A 22,399-nucleotide genomic window follows, 5' to 3' on the forward strand; every position below is an offset into this window, starting at 1 on the left:
TTATTTCATATGTATTAAATTAAACAAAAATATTTATTTTATTACTATATCATGTGGTATTGGTATTGGTTTCAACTACATATAAGTTTTTGTTATATTAATATTGTTTTTTTTTACAGGTAGCTATACATTTGGTTTTAGTTTATTTTGATGATGTTGTAGTTTTTATCAAGTGTAGTGATATCTGTATAGATATATAGAGAGCGGGTGGGCTGAGCATGGTGTACAATGAACAGTTTGCGCAATGGGCGAGATTATGGATGAAATTGTCAATTCTAGGAGCTGTGAATGCATGTGTTTTATGATTATGTTGATAGTTTTGATTTTTTCAGAAAATGAAGACGTAAATAAAAATCGTGCATGTGTATTTTTTAAATAAGACTTAACAAAGTGAAAAATGAAAATATTTTTGCAGCGACGTTTAATATTAATATAATTACTACTAGGACACTCAGCATTCAAAATTAAATATTTATTGTACTATACCAACCTATAATTAAATTATAAATACGTATGGGTAGAAGTATGTGTGTGTATGCATGTGAGTATATATATATATATGTGTGTGTGTGTGTGTGTGTGTGTGTGTGGTGTGTGTGTGTGTGTGTGTGTGTGTGTGTGTGTGTGTGTGTGTGTGTGTGTGTGTGTGTGTGTGTGTGCGTGTGTGTGCGTGTGTGTGTGTGTGTGTGTGTGTGTGTGTGTGTGTGTGTGTGTGTGTGTGTGTGTGTGCGTGTGAGTATGTATGTGTGTATGCACTTGAGTATGTATGTGTATGTGTACACGGGCTAAAGAAAAATATCAAAATAATGTTTTATAAAACAGTTTATCTCATCTTACTATTAGTTTATTTATTATTATAAGAATAACAAGTTACTGTAGAAAACAATAATTAATTTATAAATAATATTAATTAATAAATATTTTCATGCCATTGAGATTATAAGTTTCAGAATGTAAATTTTTTAATTCTTTTAACTTTTAAACCATTTTTACAGCCATCTTTACTGTCCAAAGGTTAACAGATAATGTGTTTTGCATGGGTCAGTGCGATGTTTAATTGTATATTAGGTCTAATTTCCGTCTATGTCTTTTTTATATATGGAATAATAATTCTTATAGTCAGTCTTTTGAATATATGACACACAATTATAAGCATGCACATGTCAGAATTTATACTGAAGTATATTTTTAATTTAATTAGTTATTCATATGTTAATAACAATTTATATTTTTGTTTGTGCTAGTTTACATTTCATTGTGGCATGTAATATAAGATACGTGATTTATTTTTAGCATATCTATATTTGAAAAGTTTTTTAATTGCATAAATTTTGTAAAGGTGCTTCTTGTTTATTTTAAACATAAGTTGCAGCATAGCATAGATGTACCTATATCGATAATGCTTCTTAAACGTTATTCCATGTATATATTTTATTTTATTTCATATGTATTAAATTAAACAAAAATATTTATTTTATTACTATATCATGTGATATTGGTATTTGGTTTCAACTACATATAAGTTTTTGTTATATTAATATTGTTTTTTTACAGGTAGCTATACATTTGGTTTTAGTTTATTTTGATGATGTTGTAGTTTTTTTATCAAGTGTAGTGATATCTGTATAGATATATAGAGAGCGGGTGGGCTGAGCATGGTGTACAATGAACAGTTTTTGCGCAATGGGCGAGATTATGGATGAAATTGGTCAATTCTAGAGCTGTGAATGCATGTGTTTATGATTATTATGTTGATATTTTTGATTTTTTCTCAGAAAATGAAGACGTAAATAAAAATCGAGTGACAATCCTTAGCTTGAATATTCGTTAGCTGTAAAAAGAATTTTGATGAGCTAATTATTATTTTGAACAACTATAAGTTTAAATTTGACATAATTATTTTAACAGAGACTTGGATGGATGAGTGCAGTGTAAATGTGAGTATGGATGGGTATGATAGATTCGTAAATAAGGAAAGTATGAATCAGAATGATGGCGTGATTGTTTTCGTTAATAAATGTTTTCAGTATGTCATGCGGAAGTGAATCTGAGCGGGGCCACATGTTTGAAACTAGATATAACGTTTGGCAGGGAGCGGATGTCGTTGCTCGCCATTTACCGGAGTCCGTCCGGTGACCTTGACTCTTTCATTAGTGATCTCGAGGTATATCTTGAGACCAGGCACAGGGATCGGGTTCACTGGCTGATTGGTGATATAAATTGTTTTATTTTACCTGAAACCAACGATCCACTGTCACAACGATATCTTGATGTAATGTATGGAGCTGGTTTCATTAGTTGCATTAATGTGCCAACCAGAGTTACTGGATTTTCCAAAAGTTGTATTGAATCATATATTTACGGATATTAAAACTACGGACGGTGTTAAGTCGGCGGTCATCAAAGCGGAAATTACGATCACTATTTTACTGTCTCGCAAAGTCAACAGAGTTTAATTAAAAGTAAAAGAAAACAATCATCTTTAGTTAAAAACACATATATTGACTTTGATATTGTTGGCCGTCTTGTCTCTGAAAGAAATTGGACACCGATTTTAGAGATCGAGGATGTTAATCTGCCTGCATCTAAGTTTGTTGAATATTTGCAAGATATTCTATTACAATCCTCAATTAATAAGAACCCAATTTCTTCTAAGCACGTCAAGTTAAAGCCGTGGGTTACCGTTGGACTAATTAAATCAATTCGAGTTAGAGATAAAATGAGTAAGCAGCTCAAAGGCCAGCCCTTTAATACAATGTTAAAAACTCGTTTCAAGCAATATAGAAATCTCTTAAATAAACTATTAAATTGGCTAAAGAAATGTATTTTAGAAATAAAATTAATGAATCAAAAAAATAATAATAAGCTCTTGTGGAAAAATATTGCTGAAATTATGGACATGAATAAAAAAAAAGATTCCTTTCCTATTGAACAGTTTCTGGACGGCAAACTTAATATTGAGACAAATGATATATAAATAATGTAGCTAACACATTAAATGAATACTATGTTAGGGTGGGGTGCCATCTTAGCCAGTGCTGTGCCTCCCGTGACTGAAGTCGTTATGAATGACGAGGATTACGGGGGCGAATTCTTACTTCCAGCTGGAGCCGATATCCGAGGATGTCCTTGCTCGTGTTGTACAAAACCTTAGAGGCGGGTCTGCTCCGGGAGAAGATGGAATCCCGGCTACTCTTATCAAAATGTTTTTTAATTTCTTAAAGCTTCCACTTCTACATATTATAAACAATAGTATATCACAGGGAATTTTCCCAGCATCTTTTAAAATGGGTAAAGTAATCCCAATCTATAAGGGAGGCCCAAAAAATCGATGTGTTAGCTTCAGACCAATAACTTTAACTAGTGTTTTATCTAAATTATTGGAAAAATGTGTCAGAATTCAACTCGAAAAATATTTTTAAACATCAATAATATTCTTGTACAAAATTCAATTCGGTTTCAGAAAAGATAAGAATTTGAATGACGATTTATATTTGCTAATTAAAAGTGTTCATGACACGATTAGCCGTAATAAAAAAACCATTATTGATTTTTATAGATTTAGCTAAAGCTTTTGATACAGTTGATAGACAACTATTACTACAAAAATTAAAATATATTGGAATACAAGGGAACTCTTGGAGATGGTTCAAAAGTTATTTGTCCGATCGGTATCAAGTTGTTTCCGTTTTGGCCATACAAGCGTTTCCTCAAAAAATTGAGTATGGGGTTTTGCAAGGCAGTACTACTCTTGGACCCTTGCTCTTTTCTTAATTTTTATTAACAATCTAGGGAAGATTGACTTTGTTTAAAGGACAGATATTTCTTTATGCGGACGATACCGCTTTGTTATTTGAGGGTGGAAAGCTGGGAGGAAGTGAGGGATGTGGCTGAGCGCGGTCTACTCACTGTCAAGCGCTGGTTTGATCAATGTCGGCTCACAGTTAATATAGCCCAAAACCAAATGTATGCCAATCTCTATACGAGCTGACGGCGATCCTTTTGTTTTTAAGCTACGGTTGCATACTTGTGGTGGCCAGGATGGATGCGTTTTGTGTGAATGTATTGATAGGGTGAGTGAGTATAAATACTTGGGTGTAGTTTTTGACAATCGTTTGAAGTGGTGTAATCACGTAGCTTACATGCGGAATAAACTTCGTAAATTTATCTTTATATTCTGTAATCTGCGTAATATACTTACAATAGATCTTTTAAAAACTGTATACTATGCTTATGTGCAATCAATTCTTCAGTATGGTAATTTAGCATAGGGTGGCTGTTTCCAAAATAACCTTGCTCCCTTAGAAGTCGTTCAAAAAACTATTATAAAAGTAGCTCTGAAGCGAAATCGTACTTATCCAACCAATTTATTGTTTGAAAGAATTTAAAGTTTTTAACGTCTCGCAATTATATATCCGAACATTAATTTTGTACATTTTTCAACATCGAGATTCAATTTTCATTCACAGTAACCACAGCCATTTTACGCTTCTTCACTTCATAACAGAATTTTTGTTCCTAGACTCGTTAAAGCCTTTAATTCAACATCATCTCACTATATTGCTCATATAATTTTCTCAAAATTACCATACTTTATAAAAAACCCAAGACCTTGCACTATTAGTACGTACAAAAAAATTAGTCAATAAATGGTTAGTAGATGCTGGGCGAGATGGATTTCGTCAGTATTTTTCCTCAATCTACACCTAGATATGCATTTTTTATGTATTAAATTTCTGTTATATTTTTGTATTACAATCAATGTTAGTCTGAGTGTTTGGTTAGTTTGTACAATCGTTTTGACTGCAGGCCAACGAGTACGTGTAGTGCGTGCATGTGTGGCGTGTGCGTGATTTTGGTGTGTGTGTGTGTGTGTGTGTGTGTGTGTGTGTGTGTGTGTGTGTTTAGTGTGTGTGTGTGGTCCAAGTCTCTCTCTACTTATATCGGCTAATTTCTAATTAAGTCTTTCTGATTGCTCTTTTTTTATGTAAGTACAAGTTTTTTATAAATTACATTTTTAAGTCTTCAAATTATATTTTCTAAATAAGTATATTCCTTTCAAATTTTTAGATTATTTTATTAACTGAATTTGCTCATGTATTCCATGCTCTGGCCTTGTATAGTTTATTTTTAGAGTTTAAAATCTTCATTTCTCATTTGTTAATGAAAATGTTTTTATTAATGACAATTCATTTTCTTATTTTAATTTAAGTTTTTTGTGTGTTATTGGTAGTGCAGACTGAGGAACTCGTTTTCCCCCACACACAGGCTGATGCCCATGTGGGGATAATTTCCTATAAGATTTTTGTTATGCATTATATTTAATTCTGTACATAAATTTTGGAAATAAATAAATCAATCAATCAATCAATCAATCAATCAATGGTATTTAATGTAACCCGTCAATAGAAGTATTTAGAAAATATGTGTTACATTTCAGCATTACGCCTTAGAAATAATTACATTTTGGGCTTTATAAAGCTATAGCAAATAATTTTCTTTCTTCATAATTTTATTTGATTTCATATATTTTATTTTAATAAGTTTTCTCCAGAAAAGTGGATCACATTTGGCCTAATCATGCCATGAATATTATATTTCTGAGGACAATGACGCCTGAATACATTCCGTGAGTATATCCCTGGAGTGTCTGGCCACAATGTAATTATCCTTTGGCAACCATTCCTTTGTTGTATTCATGCAGTCGGAATTCGGATTACATCACGAGAATATTTCATCATCATGTCTTCATTAACGTGTCTGTTTCTAGATAGATAATAATTAAATTACAAAGCACTCACGAAATCTGCTTTAATAAAAATAGTGGTAACATTTCTTACTGCTTTCCATAAAATATTGTTAGTCAAGTAACTAAAATCATATGATTATAAAATAGTGAATTTGGAGAAATACAATATGTCAATAAAAGTGTCAGAATGTATGCAGGCACTAATGCTATTCTGTCATATCATTTTAATCATACAAAGGTTTTAGTTGGAGTGGTTTCATGCTCCCCTGCTAAATAAAAGTATTAAGTTAATTTCTAATAAAGTACATAAAGGTTAAGTTTCCACAATTAGCTTTCCACAAAAATTAACACTTAAAGTAATAAAATCAATGAATAGCAAGAGTTTTTGTATTTTTGGCCTAAGACGCGAATAATATGGAATCATGGATCGCTAAGTTAAAAGTAGACGTACATTGAGATTCGTTTTGAAAACAAATAAATAATGCAGTCCCTTTCGAGCTCGGGGCCTAAGGACGGAAATATTTACTATCTAGATCTATTTAATTTTTTCTCTTTGATTGATGTACAAAATTATATACACTTAATTTTCTCTACATTACATCCATTCAATAATTTCTTTCATTGAATTTAGTATTTATTAAAAAATGTATATAACGTTTTAATAATCTTTTCAGATAAATGTTCATACTTTCAAATTTTCTTTTCCTTATACAGCTACATCAATCAATATACAGATCGTCCTACTCAGGACTTTCCACAGACTATAAGTTCATTTTATATCTTTCAGTAATAAGTGAAATACAACTGTGTTGTTGTTTTATATATATTTTTAACAATCTGAGATTATCACCTAACACCGTTGACTCTTTTACAATTTGATGAGATATGGAATATGAATTCTATAGTAGACAGCCAGTTAAGTGAGCTAAATGTTCTCCACTTTATTGTTATTATTATTGATTATTGATTAATGATTAATGTTGATTGCTATCGTTGTACGCTCCAAATAGAACAGAGGAAAGAATCCATTCTTTTCTTTACGTATAAAAAACCTTTACTTTTAGGAAGGACTAATTGGTTATTAATGTTTCAATAGTCAGTGTATTATTTTTGTGTTCTTTATGTGGCACAGTAGGTGTGGAGCATGCTTTGATTGTAAAGTCTATATCATATAATTTGTAAACTTATATGATTCCGTCATTATAAAACCGGCTCATAAGGCACAATGTTATATATTAAGTTTGATCTTTATAGTAAAAATACATACCAATTAGGTCCATATTATTCTCAAAACTTTTTCAAAGTCACTTTAAACATACATGCTCAGTTCTTATAAACGCCTCCTAAGGACAAAAACCCGTCAATTCTGCTGTTACTATATATTTTCATAGATACAGTAATGCATATAAAATGTAACTGCATTATAAAATGTACAAAACCTTATTTGGAAATTTTAAACTATAGAATCCAATTAAATCCTATATCCTCAAACATTTTTAATATTCCATACCTGTTCTCCTCACATACCTTGTGAGTGTAAGGCTGTAAATGTGCATTTGAGACTGGATCTCTTACAAATGTAAGGTAAATACAAGTTATAAAATGTTTTCAGTTCTTATTACCTTAAAAATGTTTATTGATGATAATATTTTTGTAATGTGTTATAAACTAGACATTTATTCTAAGAGCTATTTACGCGTACTGGATCGGATATGTTAGTCTGAAGGCCTTTGTTGCAACATGGGGATTATCGGCATTCCAATAAAATAATGAGGATAATGTAAAGAATACCGTCTCGGAACATAAAGTGAGAGAAATAACAAGTTGAGTCTGAATGTCTCGGGACTATCAAGTAAGCAGGCAGACTCTAAACTCTCTGAATGAAGCGAGACAAGTGTTATTAGATTTAACAAGTCTCTTACAATCACACACTTGAAGCTCCTCCCCCCCCCACTTCAACATCCGTGTTCTGAAAACTCAACACCTTCTTTAAGAGATGTACAGTACATACCTTTGAACTACTTTCTGAAGAATGTTTGTTTGGTATTATAAAGTTACTTTGGTAAGAATGTTTGCGGTTCGTGACTTACTTTCTCTCTTATTTTTCCCTTATTGTTTTCTTTTTGTAAATTTGTTTGTTTAGTTAATAATTAATGCTTTAAATTGATCAAAATGTTAAAAGTTTGGTTTCAATACTTTTGTTTTATTATGTAGATAATATTTAAGTATACTAAAATTTCAAATTATAGAATCAGTGTATCAAAAAATTAACTGCATTAAAATAAAACTATCTGTTAATTTTTGAATTAATGAAAACCACATTGCACAACAATTTCGGGCCTGATAACCTTATCACTTATTACCTTATATTATTGTAAGTTGTTACCATATCAATAAGGCAGCCTGTGGAGAGTTTATATGCAATCTTAAATATGAAATTTAATAAAATAGTGCTTTCTTGAAGAAGTTAAACCAAAGTGACCATAGTATGTTATGATCATTTAGGAAAAATAAATTGTCTTAGTTTTAAAGCGTAAACATTTTTCTATACTCTTAATTTTTAACTGTTGGAAGATCACAGTTCTCTTCTCCTGTTTTATATACAAATTTCATCATATTAGCTTCTTATTTTAAATATAGTGCACGTTAAGAGCTGCCTTACCCATACTAAAATCTATAAATTATTTTAATTTTACCAATTCTACTCAAAGCCACATTTTTCTATTAGTTGTTTTATATATCTTTACATAAAATCCAAAATCTTGATAAAAAAATTGAAGTATAGTTAAAACAATACATATACTGTCAGGAAACTATTCAATATATTAGCATTTCATCCTCAACAGTTCTGGTGGATACAAATTGATTTATAACAACTATATTTCTTGATACCAGGTCTTATACCGTGTATAAATTAAGTAAATTCTAATTAAGGTACAATTTTAAATAATCTATATACTTAACTATATCACAGTATTGAATGTATTGTATATATAAATGAAAAATTAGGTAGGGAGCGATCCCCGAGAAAGCATATGCGAGTTAATGTGCCGCATACATCAGTGTGTAGACCGTTATGTGACGTGCTACGCTCGACTCGGCTGCCGGGATCAGCTGTATTGATGGCGCCATAACAGTTAAGCACAACTTATTACAGCTGATCGTTGTCATAAACCACCACCCTCCGCCATCTTGTGGTTAATGTGGCGGCACATGCAGAACCGATACTCGGCACTGGCTAAGTTCCTACATACGGCCACAGGCAGCGATGATGTAATGTTCATGGTTAACACTTGAAAGAAGCAGTGTATTTAGTTCAAAATGAAAAACTCAGGCTATACTGTACAGTTTGAACCGGTAAGCAATTATACAGTTGGAATAATAGTAAGCATCAATAATATCTGGAAAATAGCAAGGATTGTTTTGGTTAATTTTGTTATAGTAATAATATACTTTTATATTGTACTATTCGCTATTATATATTTATAGTTATTACACACATAGAATTTTATCTTGAAAATAAATTGTTAAGTATGTTTAAATATGACTGTTTATTATAACATATTTTTTTGTAGATAGCGAAAAATAATATAAATGCAATGGTAGTAGTTGGTATCCAATGGAACGACAGTTTAATAACAATATTATGTTGATTAAACTGCACTAGCGTTTATACTGTATTAATCAGTACAACAAGACGAGAAATAGAGCATTAAACTGAATAAGACTCCAAGAATCTCATTTATTTAAAGAGGCTATGAACGAAACTGGACGCAACAGAACACTAGAACACTTACATTTTAAGAATGTTTGTATTACGGCATTCCAATGAAAATTCCACACCAGGCACTCCATTAGCTGCAAATGTGCTAAGTACAAATCAGACCTCTTTTTTTCGGATTCTGGAGGAAGATTGTGTACAACAATCAAAAGTACTAAAGGGTAAATCAGTAAAGGGTAAATGATTTACTACGGTCCCTAAATAAGGCCTCATTTAGCAGAGATGAAAGTTCCAATACAAGAATCAGACAAGTTTGGGCATATAGCAGGACAACTCACCTGCAGGTGTTGTCCGGTACTAGGTGGCATTTAACTATTCTGCCAAATCAACTCAAACTACAACTGTTTGAGATTGCATGATGACCTTGAAATGGTTGATCACTGGTGTGTGTTCAACCAAATGTATTTAAACATTGATAAATGCTTCGTAATCTCATTTCATATTTTTTTCGATTTTGGAATTTCAGATTGAGTAGACAACTCCTTCACCATTCTAAATTTCTGTGTGACGTCGGGGTGACCCTTAGTTATGACTTAAATCCTCAGGAACATAAACGGGCAGTCTGTGCTAAGGCTTTTAGGACTCTTATTTATTTATTTATTTAATGTTCAACACCATTTACATTATAGACATTAAAATTCCTCATAACAGAAAGTTGCTAATAATATGGTGACACACCTACAATAAATAATCATAATACAGAAAATAGATAGAGGATAAATAGTTGTAAAGAAATAAATTATTAACAATAATAAAACCCAACAATACAGGCAAACAATAAGTAAAGTAGCAACAATTAAGACTGACAGAAGTACCTACAGAGAAATCAATAACAATAAATTAATATAATATACGAACAGGCATCATCAATAATAGACAATAAATTGCAATAGAATCAATAATAGACATTGGGAACAAATTCTAACACATTTATATAGTGACATAACAATAGCCATAACAGCAACAGGTAACAGAGTGAGAACAAGCAGACCTATGATATAATATAAAGCAATGACGAACAACCACACATTCAACATACACTCTCAACAATTCTTTTTTAAATGTTGCAGGACTTATTTCGAAGGAGTCAATATGCTCCGGAAGAGTATTTCCCAAGCGATGTAGTCTAGGTATTGTGCTGTTGAATGCATACACTGTAGAATAGTGTCCTCTCTAAAACATGTGTTGGGAGCGAGGGGCGACGGTAGAGGAGGTTAATCTTGTTTAATAGCTCAGATGAGTTAGTCTCCACAGTTAAGATTCCTCTCAGGAATACGAGGTCTGCAATCCAACGCCGGGTAGCTAGTTCCCTGTATCGAAAACCCAGGCGGAGACCCAAGATCCACAAGATACGTAGCTGCGCTCTTTCAATATCTTGTATAGGCCCCAATGTGTGTGATGTCCACACTGTAGAACAATACTCCAACAAGAGACAAAAAAGCTGGACAAACAAAGTTCTCATTACCCACTCTGAGAAACCATCTTTTGAAACCCTTAAGATGAAACCAGGGGCTGAGCTCGCTTTCCTTGTTGTTTTGTGTATGGATCTTTCACTGGTGACTCGTTTTACTGTCACATCAATTATTCCACTACTCTAAAAAATATCTTCTGCGCTCTTGTTCGTCCTCTCTTGGAATATTCTTCTGTGGCATGGTCTACATATTAAGGCTAACTTAAGCAAGAACTCCAGCATGTACAAAATAATTGCTCGCATTGTTGGGTGTAGGATAGGTTACGGATTACATGATGTACCTAAGGCTGAACTGGAGTTAGCATCGTGATTGGACTCCCTTGATATGAGAAAAAATATTCAGGATGCACTATTCGTGTTTAAACTTATAAATGGCTTAAGAGACTCATCCTGTATTAACTTCAGATGTTCTACCCATATGAGGTCCCATGAGATTTTCGAACGAAGACATCATGTAACCAATTACGAAGCAAACAGTGCAATTGTACGTGTACAGAGGCTGGGTAGTGCCTCCACGCTAATAATCTCCAATCATCCGGATCTGGACTTCTTCCTGTGTTCCCCCGCTAGCTTTAAAATATGCATTGTTTGTATAAATTTTATATAATTACATACAGGAATATATAATGGATATTTTATTGTCCGTTGGAATAAAATAAAGAATAACACGAACACTTTTCGGTAAACGTGTGAGCCGGAAATTTAAGTGAAAAAAATTAAACCCACCTATTGGCCAACCGAGAGACATTTTGTGTGAACTCCCTGAAGATGTAAGAATTGAAACTTGTGAGGGAATGTGGATCCAACATGGCGGACTTCCTGCCCTTTTGTGCCAGATTGTGCGGAATTATATGAACGACACATATAGACATTCCAATTATATGTAACAAAAGTCATGGATTGGACATAGTGGACGCCTGGCCTCCCAAGTCATTGTTACACTACTTGACTTTTTATTTTGTGGACAAATGAAAATTCTTGTTTATTAAACACCGGAATATAATTAAGTGGATTTGGTGGCTGGATAGAAGTTTTTGTTGATACATTTCAAGACAGATTAATAAATTTCAATCGATTGAACCGATCAATACAGGAATCATTTTAAAATATTAATTTAAGTAGCTGGACCAAACGTATGTCATTAATGGTTTGTATTTAAAAATTGTCTATCATTATGAATATAGATTAATTGATATCAATCCACCGTCTCATACTACAAACAATACAAATGGTTTTTAATGACGTATAAAACGTTTAGATTATAATGTGATTTTGTACACTAATTTAAAATTAAAATTGTTGAATATTAAATGAGGATGTAAAATATAATATGCCTATTGTCAAAACATGTTTTTTTTTAAATCGGCTAAGCAACAATACATCAAAAAATGAAACTATGTTTCTTAAACATGTATTGTCTCGAACAGAAAGAACATTTATAATCTGTAGAACACATGATATTTAAATGGCAACAGGTAGCAAAGTAGCAAACACATCTGTAAGTTTGATTTTCATTTTATTTGACTAATTTTAGTACAATAAATAAATAAATGAAAGTGTTTCGTAGTAATAACAATTCTCACTGTTACTGGACTTGCACTTGAACTGGTGGGTGGGGGGGGGGGTTGGATACAATATTGACATAGTATTTTATCCCCATGCAAAACAATTATAATATACTTATACGTAGATCAAAGACACACGTCAACAATAGTTTTAGTTGTACTTTGAAACCGTTACAGGATAAATTTAAGTAGCATAAAAATTATATTTTTTACAGACTGAGGGAACTATATAACACATAAATAATATATACACACTTATTAAGTTTGGTATTAATTACGTAATCCGCTCAAATTTTGACTCGTTGTGGAAAACCATCTTCTGTGAGCAGAATAAGTCAAACTCATATATTTAACTACCAATAATAATATCTGATTATACAGGTGTGTTGAAAGGTGTAACAATACATCATGAGTAACCACATATTAACAACTATCTATTTGACCATTACTGATATAATTATAGTGGAATTTACTAACTAGTAAACTACGTAACTACTTTTCTTGAGGTTTTAAACACATTAATTAGGCCGTCCATGTTTATTGTCAATGTCCCTCGTCAGATAGAAACAACATTACACGAGACAGAACAAGACTGGCTGTTGTGCTGCATCAATAATGAGCTTCATTAACATTTATTCGGTCTGCAACTACTCTGGACCACAATACATGGTTTCTCATTTAACATTAAATACCGGGTAACACATTTATTACATGGATATTTAGTAATGTGTATATTTTATATTTTCATTCTAGCTATCTTAATCAACATAAAAAGTAGCATGGATCAATCTTAGCTTCAAAAAGATTAAAATTGTCATAAATTCCATTTATAAGTAACAAATGATACAAAATAATAGTAATTTAAAGACATAGAAGGCATTGACTGCCATCATGAAATAAACAAAAATAAAAATAACTCATGTAGTGTAATTTAACAAAACTCATAACGTAAACATATAGAGATCACTCTATGTCGAAACAACCAATGGCTTGGATCCTGACTACTCAGATTTTGATGATTGTTCTGTATCTCAGTCGGTGGCGTGTGCCTGCCCGGCGCAAAGCTGTTCGACGTTCAAAACCCGGAACAAATATCCCGTCGACCCGGAACGCGCTGCGAGATGTTGATCTATGGAACCACTGAGCTGGCAGTGGGCAAGCAGCAAAATATCTACCGTCACTTAGAGACACACATCACGGCCCGATCAAAAGACACCGAGATCGTTCTAACCACCCTTCCACGATGAGACCGGGGTCGTGAATGCTTACATTGAAGAACTGGCAATTCGATACAACATCCGTGTCATAAACTTCAATGAGATCGGCCGTAGGTATTTCACGAGACACGGTCAGCATCTTTCAATGCAGGCCATACGAATACTGCCTAAGATGATCGTGGGCGGCCTCGTACTCTCGGGATCTGCCTCTACAACACTTGAGACGCATTCACCACCTCCACTCCTAGTGACTACCCCAGCAGTTGCCGTCGTCTCACCCACCATCTTGCCGACTCCTGCTGCTACCCACGGGTACTTCTGTTTTTACCCCCTCGGCAGTCATCTGGTCACCAACTACTCACGTACGTGGAGCCGTTCAGAGAACCTTCTACACGGGGAGGCCTGCCCCTCCACAAACACAGCTGCGTGATTAAAAAATTAATAATAGATCACCTCAAACTGTTTTTTTAGGGACTCCGCTTGCTAACACCCGACTAAATTGACAGACACCTCTCCATCACAACAAACAACCACTTCAAAATTTCTCAATCAACAAAATTCAGTCCAACTGCTTCACCAAAACGCCCATTCAGCGAGAAAAAAACTGAAGGAACTGCAACTCATTTGTGAAGACAAAAAAAGATCTCGTTGTAACCGAAAACGGTTTCAATGACAGGAACATTGATCTCTGCAAAGTTCCAAATTTCACTTTGGCCAACGCATTTTGTAAACACCTCTCCAAAGGAGGGGGTGTCGCCATTTTTCTGAGGGAAAATTTTAAGTACAACCTTTTTCCAGTCCGACTGAACGGTGAAACTGATAAATCTTCGTCTATTTGATGGACACAATTAGTCACTATTGCGCATGTTCAAACTTTCATAAAACAATATAGGAGGTACTGTATGCTAATTCTTCAATTTCAGATTAGGTTAAGCTTATTTTAGTTCTGGATGTCTATCATTCTATATCCTGCATAAGAACAGTAAAAGCCGTGTAGACTAAACAAAACACACATAATATATTAATATGAACTACCGAAATAATTCATATTTCCAATATTATAAAAAGAGCTGAAAAGTTACGTACCTTTTAAAGGAAAACGTGATTCCAACCCCAAAAATAGCATAAGAACGTAAAATATTAATCTAAACAAATTATGTCTGATAGTGACTGTCAGTGTTGTTTCCATATCAAATAATCGTGTTGCAATTTCCGAGGCTAATGATTTAAAATACTTATCAAATCATCCCATATAAGAGAATGAGATGCAGTAGTGTGGAGTTATGAGGTTATAACGGTTTGTGATAGCTATAACACAAAACACTTAGCAATGCCCGCACGCCATGGTTCTCTAGGAGGAGATGTAGTATGAAGGTTATAGTGCTATAAGACTTTCTCATTATCCGAACGCCGTTGTACTCTTAAAAGAAAATCTTATATGACCGAGCCCCTCGGTAAAACGTGTACAGCTAGTACTTGCTACAGATAAACCTAAAAAAGAGAATAATTACATTCAAGATAATTATAGGTCTTCCTGACAACAACTGCAAATTAAATATAAAAGATCCACGAATATAATTTAAACGAATATAGTATAAATTATGAAAATACTAAATACGGTAAATACTGAATATTTGTACTTTTTATCGCCAAAACACATCTTTTTACAAAACAAGGTTTTAGATACTGAAACCGTGCAAAAATTGTTGTCAATTCAATCAACAATGTGAAATTTCCCTTCTTCATGTACACAAATTCAAGATGTCCACAATGCGATGATGCAGTGCAGTTTCTGCCGTACAATAAGTCGGTATTCACATTTGATCAAAAAATTAATGAAAATAAATCAATATAAGTCTTTTTTCTTCCTGCAGCTGAAGTACTTTCTTTACAGAACATGTTATCACAACTTATGTCATCTGTTGATGCAAACCAAAATATTTGCTTGTGTGTCAGCGTATTACAATAAAGAGGGTATGTATGGGCTATTAAAGCAACGATTGTCCTCAAATTAAAATCAAACCATGTGCAATTTTTATCGATTATACATTAAATTATTTACATAATACATTAATATTACATTAAATTTACAAAAAATTTACATTAAATTTACATTAATATTAATAATATATTATTAATTAGTGTAAATAATGAACTGCATTAATTATGAGAAACTTGCATTGCCTTTCACAGTATTTATTACAATGAGGAAAGATTTTCAGAATTGAGATATACGTATTATTCAGTAAAATATTTAAAAAGCTTTTTATAAATTAGTTGTCAAAAATTGAATATGAGATGTCAACTATATGTAATTATAAACAAAAAACCTTAATTACTTTACTTCTAACGTTAATAACTTTAGGTTTATTAATATTATTAGCACCGAAATAACAGTTTGCTTTAACATTTTCTGATTTACTAAAAGTATTAAAGTTCACTAAAATAGAAGTTACAGTAAATGATTTAATGAGCATTAGGTATTAATTAACATCTGTGATTGATCAGTCTGTTCCTAAACGATGGAAAAGTGTAACAAATAAACCAATTACACGCAGAATGTCAAAAAAAGCGATAGCACTCTCTGAAAGAGAAAGATTCCCAGCGTAAAATTTCTATTGTTGTTTGGATATTGGAAGCTGCGTTATTGTTTATGTCTTCACAAAAATACAAACGAAATGTTATCCAGCCAGTACTGGGAAATAGATTCTTTCGGTTGTTGGTTTGTAACAAAGCATTGTTTGGGATGTAATTAAAAACCAATTCTAATACCAATTTGTTTACAACAATGAATTGCCTATTGAATATCACATTTCGAACGTTTTCATTGTTGAACATCCATATGAGGTTTTACATAAACACGTTATATGAGGGCTGATCTGCAATTTACCTCGGTTGATCTAATACTGTGAAATATGGTATTTAAAATTGTCTCTGAACCTTATTTTGTACTCATGTACAGTACATATCACTGTACTACATTTGAGTAGCCTTGTCACTTTTGACATAAATTAACTTTTAAATCACAAGAAGCTGTCAGTACATTGTTATAACAGTACAAAAAATATATATAACATTCCTACCTCATTTTATTTTTGTAATAGAAATATCCTAATTTAGTCATGTTATACAATACCAGTCATGAATATTACTGCTCGTAGACAGACCAGTATTTGCTCAAAAAATTTATAACATTTAATTACCTTGCTTAGTAACTTAATTGGTACGAACCATGTTGGTAATAATAACAGACGGGAATCAGTAGTTCGTATGTAAAGAGAGAATTTGAAGTGGAATACTGAAATAAGCCTATACAAGGTTTGAAACTCCCCACTTTATTTTCTTTTGCATATTACAGAAAGGAAAAAAATGTGTTTCGTAGTTCAAAGAACTCTTTCCCAATTTCCGATAATAGGAAAGTAACATTTCATACCCCTCAGGGTTTAAACATATATCTTTATATCTTTATATATATATATATATATATATATATATATATATAATATATATATATATATATGAAACATTTGATTTTTATTAATAAATATAATTTGTTAGCCTACAAAGGAACTTCAGAATAATTTGATTACTTAGCATAAACTCAAATTCCCAGGAGGAGGAGGAGTTAAACAAAAGCGAGACAACACGTGACACACTGATCACGCATTGTCGACATCGGGCCGCAATCAGTTCACCAGGGCCTTTGTACTTGATTGCTAACCATATAATCAAGCCCGTACTGATCACAGATGTCGCTACTATTGCTAACTACATATGGTGCGGTTAGCTCCCCAACACAACAAATGGAACCATGCAATAGTTGAATTCCTCTCAATGAGCTAATCTATTATTCCCTGCAGAGACAACTTGCATTTCACTTGCTTGATATTTGCACACTATATTCCTATGACTCGCATTAGTAACATAGGATTAGGACGTAAAATATGTATTTCCTATTTAACTTTGAATGCGGTTTTTAGGTAGCTTTGTTTCAAGGTAAAATATAACAAAACTCTAACAAAGTTTCAAACTGTAATATACATGATTTATATCCATTTAGATTGATCAAATGTACACATTGTCGTTTTTACAAATTTAAAGAAAGTTATCAATTATTGGTTTAAAAATTACGAAAACCACACTTCTTTCCATCGCTTTAGTTTCAATGTCACTTCCATCATAGTCGGTAGAAAGTTTCGAGTGTGGCTGTGGCCCAAAAATTTTAAATTAAGGTGATTTAAGTATTATTCTTGGTTTTTTTAGAAGTTTAATTTTATAGAATGTTATGAGAAGAATTTAAGACAATAAATTAACAATAAGTTATACCAAATGTTCATATTTATATTTTCCACATTTTTGAGCACGCTTGAAAAAATTCATAAACCCTATATATATTTGATACATACTATCTTAATAACCTATATAAATATATGTGAGCGTACCAGATGCTTACAAAATTACTTTATAACAGTTTTTAACACTTTTATTATAACATAAATAAATGTTTTTTCTAGAATTATTGAAAAGAACATTATTCCCATAATTATATAAAAAAACCACCATTCTAAAACTTTTATATTAATTGATATGACTTATGAATTCGTTAAAGGAGTAGTTCCAGGTTTAGTCATAATCGGATAGGGATTATATTAGTTATGGTGTTACTCCAATGTTACTGTAAAGTTTTAACCTCTTATACAACCGTCATCTTGAAATACAATAAATCTGTGAAAACCAAATAATATTTTTTTATTCAATTTCAAACCGAAGATGTTTACAATATTTAAGATAAAATATCTATTTTACAATATTTTATAAAATCTGAACAAAACCAACCCTTTATGGAGCATACATAATTTTATTGTATTCTGATACGCACCATGCTTCAATTTATACCAGATGTAAAATAAAGCAATAATATGAGTGGAACTGTAGCAAGATAAACTAGCTGATGCTCACGCGGATGTGGCCGAGGGTCCTCCACTAACAATGGTCCCGGCCCTGATATTGTCTGTTCGTGATTTCGTCCGCGTCGAGAGCCGACAGTACTCCAGCTTGATTCTCATCCGATTTCGAGTGAGGCTTGATTCTACTTCACTCAACAACTAGAGCGTTATGGAGTGGTAGAGAAATCAGAATTGTTTCTGCAAACAAGATGTTTTATATTATACAATAAGTTACAAATTAATGGATTTACCCTGTATACAGTGTTCCAAAAAAGTCCTAAAGTTTGTTGTGTCATTCTTTGAAATTAGAAGCAATAATAAATGAAATTAATAGAATTTCGCTATTCACAAGCTTAATGTTTTGTGTCTCACACTATATTTCAACAATCTTCTGATAAAACAACTATTATGTGAATTACAACAGTAAAATAACTACTTTGTATGCAAATAGCTATGTTTATATTATATGACGAGCAGCAGAACCTGTGTGTGTTTGTGTGTGTGTGTGTGTGTGTTTTTTAAATTACTGACTTAATAGTAAATTTTTTAAATGTATTTAAATCAAACTAAGGAACTATAAATTGTGTTACATTAGTTAAAAATTTCTTCAGCTGAAAACAAAGTATCGTTTTTAACGTATCTTATCCTTTTTGTGCTTTTATCAGGAATTAAAATCTATCTAACGGTTTAAGTTACAACATTGCACTGGCTACTTTATTATTTCACTCAACATTGCATTTCCTCAGTGCGGCTCTCCAGAGTCACCACTAGTTGAGGGATCGACACAATGCAGGAAAATACAAGAATGTAGCGGCACAGCTGGCACAGTATTTTGAATATTTTTATCACTTCAGATTAATAAAATATTAGCAATATTATCATTCCTTAGAACTAAATTAAAACATTCCAAATTCATATAGCCTTTAAAATCATTACGCAAAGCATTAAAATAAAAAAAAGACTAGATCACCAGTTTTAGAATACTCTGTTTATCAAATCAACGATATGTATATACAAAACCCGGCCCAAATTAATTCACGGAGTTTGAACAAATAACAAGTGTAAACCAAAGAGCTATTAGCAAGCCTTTACAGAGAGTAATAGTTAAACTCGGAGCAATCACAGCTGCTTATTATCACCAAATCCAACTGTGACACTCCACATTGACGGCTTGTTACTCATTCCGTGTGTTCAAGTCCTGTAATGAAGGTTCAACATGCGCGACAGCAATCCGTTTGGCTCCAGTCACCGACTAATGACATGTTTAAATAATTGTGGTTTTCGACTAACTGACTGCAATTCAGAACCATCCATTAAACATTGAACCTAAAGAGAGCGTCTACAGAGACAAACTTATCTTTGGTAGTTTAATATTACCAAGGAGTGCGTTTTTTTTTCTAAGCAGATGGATTTTTAAATGCAGAAGATTAACGCGTAATGTAGACGATTAAATGGAAGATTAACTCATATAGAGTTAGAACGATGGAACTCCGATGCGTATTACATTCACTTTAACAATGAGATATGCAGCAAAATTAAAGGGCGAATTTAATACTTATTAACAAGTGGTAAATTGTTCTAATAACTATTGTTTATAAATAAATAATTATAGATACAAAAGTAATACAGATAGTTATATTTTCAAATTTTTTCTGTTTTAATAAATAGTTGAAGTATAACCTATCTCTGAAGAGAAAATTTGCTAGCTTCCTGATTGATTCAGTGACATTCAGCCAGGTCCCGAAAAAGAAACGTACAAAATCATTAAACTCAATCTTGTGTACATAGAATTTACATTTTGTATAACATTTAAAGTCCGAAAAATGGAATTTTTCTCGACAATCTTGTGGATAGTTAGGCAACGCTAACGTTCAGCCAAATATTTTAGAGGGTTAGGAAGGTGCCATCATCGTAATTGATACATAACCAAGTTTTTGAAGTAGAGGTTGATACAGTGCGTAGTAGAATACATCAAACTCAATGTTGCCTATGTAGACATTTCATAACTCAATTCGTTTTCTTTTGAGATATTCTGCAGATACATGGGCAAGTACAGAATATGAAGGGGAATTATCGTAGCCCTATTAACGATGGAAAAATTAAAAAAGTCAATAGGACCATTCGTTTTTGAGATATTGTGCGGATAGATAAATAGCTTTGAAAGAAAGGGACTTTTTACTATCTGTCTGTCGACCTAAGAGAATGATATATCGAGAACGAATTTCCATTAGAAAATAACGAGTTTTTTATTCGATTATTTGATTTCATGGGATTGGGTTGAGCATTAGCCCATAGCTAAGCGGGATATCCCGGGAACGAATTGAACTATAGGCTTGGAATTCTGCCGAAAACTTCATTTCTTAATTCTGGCAGTGGGATGAATCCTCATATCTCCTGGATCCCGGCGAAAAAACATGCCTTTAACCTCAAAGGATGCGAGTTGAGTGACACGTGGTCTGGAATAGTCTGGAGTACTGGAATCTTGTTTTTAGGCGTATATTAAGTATGAAGTACTACAACAGTCTGTTCTCTGAGAAGCAAAAAACTCCTACGAAGACTCAAAGTCGTGCATACGTCTTAATATTATCGTAGTGAATATTAATGTCGGTTTTAAATATCTGAGGAAAATTATAAACGAAGGCGTCAGACACAACATGGTTAATGTAATAAAATAAAACACAGCAATATTATTATAATAATGTCTGACATATATGTTATACAACACCGAACAGCTATTTCCAAGCACGTTTTAAGCACTGAAACAATATTATGAAAAGTCATATATTGGGCGATGATTGTGAATGGGAGGAATGTTCGAAAATACTGAAAAAGGAATAATTTCCAATCTCATCTGCATGGATCTTAAAAAGATTTGATTTAACTTAAGTGTTCCTTTCTACCTAAGACAAATATTTCTAAAACTCTACATTAAGCTGTCCACCCAAAAACTGTGTCTAAGTATTAGAAAAGTTTTCTAGAGTTGATTTTTATTCAGTCGCTTCCGAAGGCTGATAAGATTAAAACTTTGAAATCTGCTACAAAATGAATTACCTCGTTACATAGTGTTTGATACAAAGTAGACTCAATCTCTAGCTTTGAAATTTGTTTGTATTGTACTATTAATGTAATTTTCATTGTAATAAATTAGTTTTAAAATATAAAAAAACCGATATCATTATTACTGCTAACAATATTTTCAATACATTCTTGAAGCTCTTGTCTTATTGGAAATTATCTATTAATTTAATGTTTTAATGTTTATTTTAGAATATTTTTAATGTTAAACGTTATGTACTTTACTAACTCCTCTCTATATATTTCATTGTACTACACTAAGTCTAACAATAATATAATAACAGTGATCTTCTTTAAAAATAAGTTATAACTAATAGTGCATAGATTTACATAATTAACTAAAAACACGTGCTTTATATTAATATACAATAGGTATTCAGATAAATAATTAACAGATGTGACTTAATTATTAATTGAATTATAAAGGCACAATACTGTATCGTTATTTTCATCGACTCTATTGAGATGAGCTGAGAGGGTAGGGTTCCAGGGAAAGTAGTACAGACATACAGGGAGCCTTGGGTCCAAAAAGTTTGGGAAACACTGAATTACAATATTCTTTCATAAAATATAATATAAATATAATGTTAACCTT

Source organism: Homalodisca vitripennis, chromosome 3 (genome assembly GCF_021130785.1).
Source record: "Homalodisca vitripennis isolate AUS2020 chromosome 3, UT_GWSS_2.1, whole genome shotgun sequence".
In the NCBI taxonomy this organism is placed as follows: domain Eukaryota; kingdom Metazoa; phylum Arthropoda; class Insecta; order Hemiptera; family Cicadellidae; genus Homalodisca; species Homalodisca vitripennis.